The sequence below is a fragment of the Cuculus canorus genome, chromosome 3 (genome assembly GCF_017976375.1).
Source record: "Cuculus canorus isolate bCucCan1 chromosome 3, bCucCan1.pri, whole genome shotgun sequence".
NCBI lineage: Eukaryota > Metazoa > Chordata > Aves > Cuculiformes > Cuculidae > Cuculus > Cuculus canorus.
In genome coordinates this window covers 103,930,568-103,945,250 of record NC_071403.1, presented here as the reverse complement: position 1 = coordinate 103,945,250, position 14,683 = coordinate 103,930,568, and the positions used below count along the sequence as shown (strand labels likewise).

General features: G+C 39.1%; 1 long non-coding RNA gene across 2 annotated transcripts in view; it reads right to left on the bottom strand.

Annotated features, from left to right (window-relative positions):
- Positions 1-914: 914 nt before the first annotated feature.
- Positions 915-14,683, bottom strand: part of LOC128851735 (uncharacterized) — a 52,363-nt gene continuing 38,594 nt past the window's right edge. The window contains exons 1-4 of one of the 2 annotated variants that reach the window (XR_008449145.1): positions 9,620-9,709; positions 8,992-9,061; positions 8,120-8,181; positions 915-1,014 (exon numbers count right to left, since the gene is read on the bottom strand). This is a non-coding gene — a long non-coding RNA (uncharacterized LOC128851735). Of the gene's footprint in view, positions 1,015-8,119; positions 8,182-8,991; positions 9,062-9,619; positions 9,710-14,683 lie in introns of those variants that run through there. The other variant, XR_008449146.1, reaches the window with a different exon arrangement.

The window sequence follows — 14,683 nt, the reverse complement described above, 5'->3', positions numbered from 1 at the left end:
TCTCTATTAGTGTGTTTTGCTATGTGAATGAAGATCAATGTTTTACAAGTGCCAAAACTGATCAAATCTATTTTTTGTTTTGATGACAGAATAATTTACATTTTTTTTTTCCTCAAAAGCATTTAAAATCATACAGATTACTGATTCAAGTCAAAATTCAGAAGTCATAACTGTAGGGAAAGTAATCGTGTTTAGTGTTCAACTTCTGAAGTAACGTCATTAATTTTTTAGAGAATTCCCACAAGCAACAAAAAAAATGGCTGAAGACAAAACTCTGAATTCCTGGTTAAAAACCCAGACCATGGTATGTTGATAAGAATGCTTAAAATTAGAGTAGAAAGGAAAAGAAAGTTCCTTCAACTAAACAAAGTGTGATGTAGTATTGATATGGAGCATCCTCAAGGACATTCAGGGCTCTCCTTGTACAGTGCTTGCAACAGCTGGAATTAAACATTACATTTTACCAGAAAAGCTAAATGAAGTGGTAGGCTTGGCAAATTCCTATGCTGGAAAAGTTACAGAACCCTAAAATGTATATGGCAAAACTGAGCTATTAAGGAGGACAGGGCATGGTGGGTGGGAGCTAGAAGGAATGTACTGACTGAATGCTGGCTTCAGAGCACATTTATTCCAGTCTTCTGTCTTGAACAGTGGTTACTTGTGGAAACCTAGGAACAGTGAAACCAGAACAAGCAAGTAGGATGCTTTCTACTCTAATAATTGCCCATGGATTTATTGTGCATTTTCTATTTTATTTAGCTACCACCAATTAATAGCTCTGCCAATTTAATCTCTTATCTTCCTTTGAGCCCATGTAAATTCTTTGTACCCTCACCATTCTTTGGCAAGGAGCGACATAGATCTGTTGGATGGGGAAGCTCTGATCATGGGGAAGCACTTACTCTTGGCAGTAGACCAGAAGTATCTCCTGGCACAGGTCTTCAAAGCACCTTATATCAAGTAAGAGGTGTTTTAATCTTCCACACACATACAGAAATTCCCAAGAGTGGAATGCTGTAAGAGATGAAGATGATTGTAATGAGAATACATGGCATAAGTCATGAATGTGCATCTGTATCTACATCACTAACACAGCACACAGCGGTAGCAATGCTAACAATCCAAATAACTTCATGCTCTTGGAGACTAACAGAGTTGTATTCTTCACTTTTCTTCAATATTTGAAAAACTCAGCAAGCTATAAGGCCTGAAGCAAATTAGCTTGCAATTGGACTGAGGCACCTCTGTCTGATCTGTGGTTATCAGAACGAAAAATGGCTGTCAGCAAACTAATTTTTCCCCTGCTCTGTGAATTGCATCCCTCCATTTCAAAGGCCAGTGATCTCAGCCAGGGAAAGGCTAATTGCTAGTAGCTAACTCCAGAGATAAGATACATACCCCAACAGGTAACCCAGTATGTATCAAACAGGCAAAGAAAGAGAGAGAACCCAGTTAGAATCAAATCATCAGATTGTATGAATCTTCTCTTTCTGCAAAATGCTCAGCTGATTACTTTCAGTACTCTCCCTTAGACAGCAGAGACTTAGATATGTCAAATATTGTGTGGCCATGACACAGAAAAAATGACTGCGTGACTTTTTACCTGAACTTGATAAACTCAGTTATATGGTAGGTGAAAGCAAATAGTTCTGGCAATACCAGCATAGTCTGAAGGCAGAACAAGAAATTTTCAGTTAGCTCCTTACAAATTATCTCAGTCTCAGTGGGCATTTTGGCCATATGGAGAGGCCAATTTATTCCAGGTAGAACAATAATGCCCTAAGACAACGTTGTTCTGCAGCACTGAGTTTGACTTCCACTTCACCTCTTCATAATACCAGTGGTTTAACACCATTTAGTAAACGTTAAATCACATACAGCAATTGCATTTCTCCAATCAAGAAATTAAAATTTGTTTTCACATTTGATATTAATCAATAATAACTGATTTTGAACATTTATGGATAAGGAAAACGAGCAAATAAATAAATAAATGTTAAAAAGCAAAAGAAAGAAATCCTAGCCAAACTGAGTCCAGGCTAACATGAAACTTCATCTATAGAGTCACTTGAGCACATGCACTCAGACTCTACAACTTAGTAGGAACGGTGAGTATCAAAGCACATGATATCCATGGGCACAATGAGATCCAAATCTCAGAAAAGCATTAGCTGTGGATGGTAATTTCTCCTTGACTCCCTAAACAAAGCGTAATTCTTATTTTAATCTCTTCAAACATGTTCTTGAATAATAAAACCCCAAGGACTAGATCAAGGATAGTTGAGTTTTTTTAGTTTTGTTTGTTTGATTGATTTAAAAGCTTATATGGTGACCAGGACAGTAAAAGGACAATTACAATGCTCAAAGGTGGTGCATCAATAAAAACTACCAGAATATTAGGATCTTTCAGTACATATAGGGTAGAGGATAATGATAATTACCCATAAAACATATTCAAAACTCAGTCATGTAGGTATGAAAATGAAATGACATCACTCAAATAAATCACTCGTCAAGAGAATAGCTTGAGAAAAATTGATTTTTCAGGAAGAAGTAGGAATGGGAAGCCAGAACAGAGCCCAAGAGACTGAAAGAATGAATAGCTCTGCTGAACCAAACACGGATGTCGCAGCAGCCCTAGAAATTTTTTCCATTTAACAGGACATTGTAGTGACCCACACCAAATCACCCTTATCAGGCCCCGCATCTTGGATTTGAGATCAACTTCTGTCTCACTATCAGTTTTCCAACAGTTTGACTAGAACAAAACTTGCAGAAATCTACATCACTACATATTTCCAGCTTATTCTGTTGACTCAATAAGCTCTCGACCTCTCTCTTCAAGAAAACTCAACCACAAAAGCAAGAGCAAGGAACTCCAAGGTACTACCTTCAAGTGGCTACAAATGACTCATTCATGTGTTTGTGTAGCAGCCTGAGCATTCTTGAATCCTGTTGAGATGATTAAGGACTTCGCATCTCAGAACAACCAGCTTGTGTGCAACACAGGCTGGGCATGCAGAGACTACAACATGCAGAATTGGACATGTGCTGAGGTTTCCCAGTAATCCTGAAGTAGAGAAGAGTAACTGACCTTCAGCTCTTCTGTCTGTTTGGTACACAAAAATCACTGTAATCAAAACCGGTAGATATCTCCAATTATATTGGCTTTTTTTTTTTTTTTTTTCTCTTAGCTTTCTCAGGCTTTAGAAGGGTCATATTTATAGTTGTACAACTTCCTAAGCTTTGCAGAGCTCCTTAAGAAGCTCGAACAAAATGTACTACACTAGAAAAGACAACAATTCATGCTTGTTGTCTGTACCACCAGAGCAAGATTGAGTAAGGCTCTTCACAAGAATGAGGCTGTTCAGAAGTTAATACAGGAGGAACATTCCAAAAATATCATTCACGGGCTCTGAGTCCCGCCCTCCTATCACATACATCACTGCCAGTAAAGAACAAACTGGACAAGACAGGAATGGAAGGGTAAGTAGTGAATAATTTTCTCCCTGAATAAGTCCAAATATCAGGTCTGTCTTCAAATATCCACACCCTTGGTGATTTTACTGATTATAATTGGACAAAAAGAGAGCAATATTATCGTGCAAAGCCTGATTTCATGCTCACTAACAAAAGCCTCTTACTAGGGTGCTCCGCTGCTCCTAGCAGGCTGTGGCTTTGCCAGGAGGTGTGCAGGAGACAACCCCAGCAGCAGTCTAGGCTTTGATGGTTTGCTTTTCTTGTCTTTATTAACTCATTAAATCTCTCTAAGCAGCAAACAGATTATTTTTATTACACCAATTATTCATTCCCTAGTGAAACCAGAGAGATTGCATCTGCCAGAAAACGCTTTCTTTGCAAAGACCATATAGCTGTTTTGTTTCAAAATTTCTTTCTTTCTCAGATATTATTTCTCTATAATCTCTTCGAGAGTTCTCCATTCGCTGTTAGTAGTGACACCTGGCTAGCTGATTTCTAGGGCAGAAGTTATTTTAATTAGTATTAATCCAGAGTTTCTGGTCACTTACAGTCAAGAATATCCATGCCTATCCATATTTTTGCTTTCTGGAGCCAGTCTTGTAAACTGACACATCTCAACAAACCTGATTTCTATCATATTACTAACTTCAGTATTATTATACAAAGAATGCAAAATGTAATCTTATTCATGTGCCTAAGATTTATAGAAAGAATTACCTGAGTTACTGGTGCTACATTGTGCTTTACTCTTACATTGTCTCTTAGGCAATAAGAAGAGATGAGGAGGGCATCTAGAAGTCATTTTTGTATGCTTTCCCATTTTTCTTGCATTTAGGACACTGCAGGTACATGAAGGTGATCTGAATGGCTTTCTGGTATTTGAGACAGTTGTGGGTTGGTGTAGCAAACACACCATCTTGGGAACGAAGCTAAGAGGAGTGGGTAGGTAGTAGATGGAAGGAGAGTTTGTTTTACTCCATGCGTAGGGCACCTTTCCACCTTGCCTATATGGAAGGAGAGAATAAAATACTCTGCATCCTCCAAATGATGTGAAATATTTCTTGTTTAACCCCCACTGCAACCTGGAACCCCAAAAGAACAAGCTACTGTACAAGACAATCAGATCTCTAAGCCACAGTGACTCCCAGAGCGGAGTGCTGGGAATGTTTCTCAATGGGAAGTGCTTCTGTGTACTGGCCCTTACCATGAAGGACAGACCACACACACAAAGCGCCTCTTAGCCTGTAGCTACTAAAGAAACTTGATGTATTCCACCTCAAAATGCCATTCTCCTATCAAAAGTAGTGTGAACTGAAGGCTTAGTTAAGCTTCAGGTCCTTTGAAAATCTAATTCTAAACTACAAACATTTCAAACCACTTAATTTTCACAGCATGAACTGACTTTTCATAGTAGCATTATATTGTTAGAGAAATATTTGGCTCTCTCAATATTTGGAACCCGATTTCTCTTTTGCAGAAAAGTGAAGGTGTTCTACTTTGGTAAGAGAAGTTTTGAAATTTTTCATTGTCTAACTACTAGAAAGTGACTTTGATTTTGTCTATATTTTCTGTCTTCTTTTGATTAACCCTGATATCTCCATTAAATTTTATTAAATCAGCTTCTACATCTTTCTACATCTGTTTCTTGCCCTAGGACAAACTCTTCCATCACAGCAGGATCAAAAAGTCTGCAGCTAACAAAACTAAAGTTTCAATCTCAGTTACTCAGTAAGCCTTGAAGGTTAAATCAAAAGAACCTATGAATTTAGGTCTTCCCAGCTACAATGTTGTAAGACACAAGGTGGGGCTTCCTATTATTTTCTCCATTATTAATGTGACTTTGTAAGACTGTGAAAAGACTGCAGGTCTGGCCTGAGTAGAACATAATTAGGCAAAAAGAACTCAGATGGTTATCCAGGATCATTATAATTTTGGTTGTTTTCCTCACGGTCATATACTTTGACAATTGAGCTGGAAGAACTGACCATGGCACTTCTTATTTCTGAAATATTTTGTTTTGCTTTAAACCTGGAACACTATACTCAGCTAAAATGTGCCATTTTTTTGTATTCTTTAACCTATTTGGAAGCCCATTTATCTATTTGCTTTTAAAAGAATATTAACTGTTGAAATGCATAATGCTATAAAGCTATTATATACAAGTATATTATTATCACAGAATCACAGAATCACAGAATCACAAGGTTGGAAAGGACCCATTGGATCATCGAGTCCAACCGTTCCTAACACTCCCTAAACCATGTCCCTAAGTACTTCATCCACCCGTTCCTTAAACACCTCCAGGGAAGGCGACTCGACCACCTCCCTGGGCAGCCTGTTCCAGTACCCAATGACTCTTACTGTGAAGAATTTTTTTCTGATATCCAACCTGAACCTCCCCTGACGGAGCTTCAGGCCATTCCCTCTAGTCCTGTCCCCTGTCACTTGGGAGAAGAGCCCAGCTCCCTCCTCTCCACAACCTCCTTTCAGGTAGTTGTAGAGAGTAATAAGGTCTCCCCTCAGCCTCCTCTTCTCAAGGCTAAACAACCCCAGCTCTCTCAGCCGCTCCTCATAAGACTTGTTCTCCAGCCCCCTCACCAGCTTTGTTGCTCTTCTCTGGACACGCTCCAGAGCCTCAACATCCTTCTTGTGGTGAGGGGCCCAGAACTGAACACAGTATTCGAGGTGCGGTCTCACCAGTGCCGAGTACAGAGGGAGAATAACCTCCCTGGATCTGCTGGTGACCCCATTTCTGATACAAGCCAAGATGCCATTGGCCTTCTTGGCCACCTGGGCACACTGCTGGCTCATGTTCAGTCGGCTGTCAACCAGCACCCCCAGGTCCTTCTCTTCTGTGCAGCTCTCCAGCCATTCTTCCCCCAGTCTGTAGCGCTGCATAGGGTTGTTGTGCCCCAAGTGCAGGACCCGGCATTTGGTCTTGTTAAACCTCATCCCATTGGTCTCGGCCCAGCAGTCCAGCCTGTTCAGATCCCTTTGCAGAGCCTCCCTACCCTCCAGCAGATCCACGCTTCCACCCAGCTTAGTGTCATCTGCAAACTTGCTGAGGGTGCACTCAATGCCTTCATCCAGGTCATTGATAAAGACATTGAACAGAGCTGGACCCAGTACTGAGCCCTGAGGAACTCCACTTGTGACTGGCCTCCAGCTGGAGTTAACTCCATTGACCACCACTCTCTGGGCCCGGCCATCCAACCAGTTTTCAATCCAGGAGAGTGTGCGCCTGTCCAGGCCAGAGGCTGACAGTTTCTGAAGCAGAATGCTGTGAGAAACTGTGTCAAAGGCTTTACTGAAGTCCAAGAAGACTACATCCACAGCCTTTCCCCCATCCAGTAGTTGAGTGATTTTGTCATAGAAGGTGATCAGGTTAGTTTGGCAAGATCTGCCTTTTGTAAACCCATGTTGACTGGGCCTGATCACCCGGTTCTCTTGCGTGTGCTTCATGATAGCACTCAAGATTACCTGTTCCATGACTTTCCCTGGCACTGAGGTGAGACTGACAGGCCTGTAGTTCCCCGGATCCTCTCTGCAACCCTTCTTGTATATGGGCACAACATCAGCCAGCCTCCAGTCTAGTGGAACTTCCCCAGTCAGCCAGGACCTCTGGAAGATGATGGATAGGGGTTTGGAAAGGACATCCGCCAGCTCCTTCAATACTCTTGGGTGGATCCCATCCGGCCCCATAGACTTGTGGACGTCTAGCTGGGCAAGCAAGTCTCTAACCGCCTCCTCTTGGATCACGGGAGCCTCAATCTGCCCCTCTAACTCTTGGATTTGTAAACAGAAGGAACAACTTTCTTTGCTATTAAAGACTGAGGCAAAGAAGGCATTAAGTACCTCAGCCTTGTCCTTATCCCCTGTCACTGTTATTCCTTCTGCATCCACTAGAGACTGGATATTCTTCCTCGTCCTCCTTTTCCTGTTAATGTACTTGTAGAAAGACTTTTTGTTGTCTTTCACAGACTTAGCGAGTTTTAATTCTAGTTGGGCCTTGGCCCTCCTGATTTTTTCCCTGCACGATCTCACTTCGTCCCTGTAGTCCACCCAAGATGCCTGTCCTTTCCTCCATACATATTATAAATATGTATTAATCTTAATAACTTAATGATTCTATTTTTAATCCAGGCATTATATATTTGTTGGAGATGCTCAGCAAAAATGTACTTTTTCCACTGTTGTGCTATGTGCCACCTGTGGTCAATGTAAAGTATTAGAGAAGAGTCTTCTCCATGCAGAAACTGTCTTACTAAATCCTGAGTTGTCTTGCAGAGCTTATAGGGGGACAGCATGTTATTTATGAATCGACACATGCTAAGAGGAGGTTACCTTGCTATTCGTAAGTCACCTTGAAGATATTCTTAATATAAGTCACATTTAGGCAAAAGGAAAACAAAACAAAACACAGAAACAAATAATAAACAGACGAAGTTTATAGACACATACTTCATTTTATATCCCAAACCCACTGTGGCCTTCTGCTCTCATTAAACTCCCTCCTTTGTCCCTGAATGTCCTTGCTGTGAAACTTAATAAAAAAGCATTTTACATTACAGTATACTGACAGTTTAGACCAATTTCGGACCAGACTATTGCTGAAAAGAAGGATACGACTGCTACTCACCTCTCCCCTTCATCCAGCCATGGAAAACCACATTGAGTAATAGATTCAGATGAAAGTCAAACCTACAAATGAAAAATGAGGTAAGAGGTGCTGTTCCCCATTCTGATCACCACAGGGTTGCACAATGGTGATGGAGGTACAAGAGAAGAGGTGACAAAAACATGTAGCACCAGTGACAAGGATGGAAACAGGCAGGTAGCTGATTTCGGAGCTGCAATAGATCAGCATGGTCATGTAACCACTGCTTTAGCTTCTTTCCAGCTGCTGATTATCTTTGGTTCACTAGGGAATGAACAAATGGTCAGCCCCCTGTGAGGCTGCTTACTTCCACCAGCTGAAAAGGATATATATACATTAAGGTGAGGCTTCTCTCATACTCTGAATTTACAAAGGTATGACACCCATTTGCAGGTCATACATGCATTCAACTGATAGTTTCGACCCATATTCATGGAAGGCAATGTTAAAATGAAAAATGTTTTTTTTCAAACTGAAAAGAGAAAGCATGCTTTTTAAATTGTTGAAATAAAACAGGTTGGCATTTACAAGGGAAAATACTTCAGTTGTGACAAGAAGGAAGGGAAATGTTCCTGCCAGTTTTTTAATAGACTCTTTAATTTTCTTTTAATGGTGCTTTAAATTTCCAGCTTTAGCCAAATGCATGTATAACTTCAACCTCTCTACATGAGTTTTGCTAAGTTCCTGTTTTTTCAAGAAAAAATGTCTGAGAATATGTCCAGTTTTACTAACTTCCTCTTTAATCTACCAAGCTAATATTTTATCCCTTTGTCTGACACAGCAGCAGGTAAGAGGTGAGATATGAAATATTCCACACTGCTCAACACTGTTCAGTCCCAGAAAATTGCTGTTACCTCGACAGCAGCTTTTGCCCAGCTCTCTCCAAGCTGCTCAGGAGATGTATAATTAAGGTTCACAGTGAGTCTGTAAGGTAAGTAAATACTACTGTCATTTTGAAATGTAGTAAGTCAAGCCAAAAAACCCCAATAGGTGAGAGAAATGAGTGGAACTGCAAGAATCAGACTTAAGAATTTCAGGTACTAACACCAAAAGAAGCTAACAGTCTATATGAAAATCCTGGTATTCATTAGCTTAACCACCTGAGGAAATTCTTTTCTAGCAGCTTCTTTTTTTGATCATTCCATTTTTTATTTTGCCTGTTACATTGTGTGAGAGGTCTTTAGGCACAATTAATGGTTTGGCCTGTCCCTAGAAAATCCTGGAAAAATGGTTTTCATTAATTGCAAGTATTATCAACTTTGTCCACACACTCAGGTGATAAAAGCTACATACTTTATTTCTATTTACACAGATGCTTGTAAGCAGGCATTTAAATGGGGATACAGCAGGCTTGGTACTATCTGCATCACTCCAGTGCAGCACCTCATTCATTCTGCCTCTCAAAGACGAACAGCTATTGGCAGCCACCAAGTTCTACTTAGAGACAATTTCAGCGAAAGGGAAGTCATTTCAGGAACTCACCAGCTAAGGTCTTTTTCTCTGAGCATATGCATTTAGCTTTTCTTTTCCATGGCTTTTGGGTACTTTCTGTTGGACGTATTCTTTATATTCCTTGGGGAAACAGGTTTCATGTTTGAAAAATATCTGACAGATAGTGAAATTTACAAATGCATACAAAACATCCCTCTAAAAGGTAAGATTAATATATGAATAGTGTTTAGTGGCATACAGGTTCAAATCAACAGCTGGGCTGAGAAGAGTTGTTTCACTATCTCAAGTAAGTGTGTTGTTACTGTAGATAAAATAGATGTATAGCGCATATATATATATATATATATGCACAAAATCATTGTCTGATGGTTCATTACTCTTTTGGAATCGCTAACTTTCCTCAGTCACCAGTGTTCACAGTAACTGTGGGTTCACTGAGTCAGCAAGACCAGCACATATTAAATGATATTTCTCTGGTATTCTCTTGATGAGAAAAACAAGCCTAAATCAATAGCTGGCCATGAGTACTTTGAACTTTGTTGGAATAAGCTAGGCTCAGAACTCAAGCCATGATCACATTGCTAAGGCACAAGATGTTTTATATCTGCCTTCAGATATTGTATCTGTCATTCATTGCACAGGATTCTTGAAGTGCTTTATCGATATTAACAAACAAAACCTAAAACTAACATCATTACTGACATATCAAGTGAGCTGTGGGAAACAGACTCTGGGATTCGGCTGGCTGTGAATATCATTAATTGGTTCTTTAATTGTTTTGTTCTCTTTGCAAGAGACAGAAATGGGAAGTTTGGGGAACGAAAAAGTAACAATAATGAATCTAAGAACCAATATAAAAATGTGTTTTCCTAATGCCTATTAGGAAAATAAGCTGTGAAACCATCTTTTTGGGGGACAGGAACAGAACAATGTGGGGTTTTTTATGTTTTAGCAGATAATTAAGAATAAGGCTTACAACAAATCTCAGGGAAGCCTCTAGTCCAGTCTCTTGTTGTGATGCAGAGCCAAGAATTCGTAGCATCAAGTAAGATTTGACAATTGGTATCCACACACAGATGTTTGTCTGGATTCTCCACCACTCTTACAGGTATATTCTACTCACATTTTTCAGATGCCACTCATATCTTTATATTTTCATTCCTTTCATGAAAGTCTCCTGTAATTACTTAAGAACAAACTAGATGCACACAGCTGAGAAACTACACTTGGGAGACTACCTAGGATATAAAACCACATAAAGAATAAACTATGTCAGTAAAATGAGTGCTGAAAACCTAGAAATAGTTATTGCATAAGTAATTATGTGAAAAAAACAAGGCTCAAAAGAAAACAGACCTAAATGATATGTAGTTTGAATTACTGAAACGTGCCAAGACTTGTCTGAATGAAGATAGCGGTAAGAGGACAAAAACTTTGTGCTTAGTTAATAAATCAAGCAAAACACAATTCTCAGACACATGCATAAACCACTGTATTTGTGGAGGAAATAATGCCATATGAGAAATGTGCCACTGAATTCATTAAGCAAGGAAGAGACAATTCTGCAGACAAACAACTGGCAAATATCCAATCATCTCCTGGTTAGAGATATTGCCTTTAGCCAAGAATACGTCACAAAATGGAAGGGAGGAAATAAAACAGCACAGCTCTTGGAAACAAAAACAACTGCACTATCATCCAGAGATTATTGGGAAATAGGTGATCGCAGGAGATTGCACTGGTTTGGGATGTCAGTATTAGATCTATGACCACAGACTCAGCAGAGTAACAATAAGATCTCACAGAAAGCAGGCACATCACTTTGATTGTTATAATGGCTGAAGGGGGAAATTGAGTTACAGGGAAGATCTCCATAATCCGCAGATGAATATCATACATTTCAATACACTGTTTGTTCACACAAGCTGGAACCAATGACCAGGCTTCCACAACTTAATTAACAGGCTGCTCATTTCAGACAGTTTGAAATGTGCAGAGAAGGAGTATCTAGGGAACAGCAATGGACTAAGGCATGGATGGTGGTTGAAGGCATTTCTTTGTATCCAGAACAGTTATCTAGCCCAAAATCAAATTTCTTTCTTAATCATCACCTCTATGAAAGTTTTGATGCTGCCAGGTTCTGACTGGTGCACAGAGGTCTCTATACACATTAGCATTGGCTAAGGCAGCAGTTATATGCCACAAAACAGTCATTCATACTGTGTGGTGGCCCAGTGAGGTAAGAGTATGTCAGTGTTATTCCAGGGTCTCTAATAAGGGCAATTTAGATAATTCCACTACTGAATGCTATTTTTTCTTCTGGACACAAGATCCCCTACAAATTTCAGAGGAGGAATAAAACCCCATGGCAGAAGTGGTTTTATAAACATGTCCAAATCTATTTATCATGTTAAAGATATTATTTATAATATTAAAAAAAAAAAAGAAAAGGGGAGGAGGGAACAACAACGTAAGAAAAAATATATTAGCAGAAATGACTTAAATATACTTTCTAATATCTCTAGAATTACTAACTTCACTTTTTTTCAAAGATTTCCCTTCATAAAAATGAAAAAAATTATTTATCTCTCTCTGTTTTTTTTCTTGCTATTCTCATTTCTGACTTATTTCTTCTCTTCAGAATGTCCAGAATCAGAAACACAAAATTAATTATAATTTCATCAGTTTGAAAGGGGGAAAAATTAAAATACCTGCAACATTTCTAGAGGGAAAAAATAATAGCCCATTGATTGTATATTCTGATTATTATTTTTTTTATTGTCTTTGGCCATTTGAATAAATAGGTTTTGTGGTGTTTCCATACTCTTTCTTGCCTGGCTTCATGCCTGTTTCTACTTCCCTTTGTATGTTTGTAATTCCTGATGTTTTCTCACAAAGGTTCCATCTTGACTTTCAGTTTGACTTCTGCAGGAAATTCTGTATCAGGGATAATATCTCTGCAAAGAACAACAGCCATTGAGAAAGATGGCAGCCATCACATGTCAATACATTTTTTTAATCCAAAACCCCACTGAACTGATTCCCTGTGTGAAAAGGCATTGACTCAAGTGTTTGTTAAAGAATCCTCCGTGCCTACTAAAACAAGTTGCAAATTGCCATGTCTACATGTTTTCTGAACACCTCTAGGGATGGCGGCTCTACCACTCCCCCAGGCAGCCTGTTTCGGTGCTTCACCACTCTTTCAGTACAGAATTTTTTCTAATATGCAGTCTGAACTTCCCTGATGCAACTTAAGGCCATTCCTCTCATCCTATAGCTAGTCACCTGGGAGAAGAAACCAATTTCCATCTTGCTACAACGGCATTTCAGTTAGTTGTAGAGATATAAGGTCTCTCCTTGGCTGCCTCTTCTCCAGGGCAAACAATCCCAGTTCCCTGATTGCCTTTCTCTGGACCCGCTCCAGCAACTCCATGTCCTTCTTGCAATGAATACCTGAAACAGAACACAGTATTTGAGGTGCTGCCTCACCAGTACCAAGTACAGGGGCATAATCATAATCATCAGCTGAGGAAAGCCAAAGCCCACTTAGAATTTAACCTGATGAAGGATGTGAAAGATAAAAAAGGGGCTTCTAAAGGGATTTCAACTAAAGGGATATCAACTACTGCTGTAAGCATAAGAAACCAAACATATCTTCCCTTCATGGAACATAGACACACCTAAAATTACAAAAGTTTAAACGTTGAAGTGGAACTAGTCACTCGAATGTTATCAAAATGAAGAGTCAATAAGGTCGTCTGACAATTTCTGAAAGAAAATATTTTTAGAATTTGCTTTTAATCTGAATTTTAGAGTGGATGCACTGAATTACAATGAGAGATAAAAAAAGGACATCAAAAATTATTAATGTATCAAGAATGAAATTTCCAGATTTTGGACACTAATTTACTTTGACTGTGTTCTGAATTTTTCTGTGCTGACTAGTTTACAGATTAATAATTTCAGCCAATAAGGATTCCAAAATAGAGGTTAAAATACGCTAGTAAGCTCTCACGAGCTTTCAGATTTGTTCTATTCCTACCTCTCAATTTGGACTAGTGCTTCACATTTGCCAGAATAAGAGTTTCAGCCTGGAACCTTGAGGTAAAAGATGTATTAGTATGAGAGATGTGGCAGCTCAGTGTTCATTGGACAGAGATGGTTCAAGGGGTAGCTACTACAGTCATGGAGAGAACATAAATTTTCTCATTTCCTAGTTGTTGAAGTGACGTGTTGAGCAGTCTGTCTTTTTGGAAATTTTTTTGTCTTTTTTTCCTGCAATATAGATATTGTGAATACTATGTAAATGCGACCAGAAGCCACCACATTTAAAAAACAATGTTCTAAAATACTTTAAAATTAAGGCCTTAGTACTGATACTGATTCAGATGGACGATGATAGCATTAAGTTCAAGTGTTGAAAGAGTAATAAAGATTTCCTCTCTTCCTGAGTAAAATGTGAGCACAGCTTGTGTAGTCTGAAGTTGTCTTCTGAGCAGTTCCATGCACAGATGTATTTACAGGTGCACGCTTGCAGAATATTAAGCTTTGCATCTTAAAAAACGTATCTTTCTCTTTCTCTCTCTCTCTATTCCTTGATGTTAAATTACTTTGTGAAACAGGTTTAAAGCTTGCTGGTTCAGATCTACTAGTGCAATAAACATTCACTTTTTTTCATACATGTGCACACACTCCTGTGTATTCACAGTATCAGGTTCAGTAACACCTTCATTCATTCCCATTTCTTAAAGGAGGGGAAATTATTTATGAGAGTGACACAGCTCTTTCACAATAAAAAGATATAAAGATAAACCCAGAAATCATGCTTACTTACTGACGACCAAAATATGAAGCAAAAAGCAATCAAATGCAAAATAAATACTTAGATCAAGACAAGACGTTATTCATTTGTTGTATTGACTGTGTTTTACAAAGACAGACCAATTAAAAACAGCAAAGCAGAGGTAAAATGGAGAAGGCCACAGCTGGCATAAGAAACTTGGAAGAGAACTCAGGGTGCAATCACTGTGTAATGCTGTCTTTTTAAATTGAGTATTTAGAGGTGTCTGCTGAGCATCCCTACCATCAACAGCA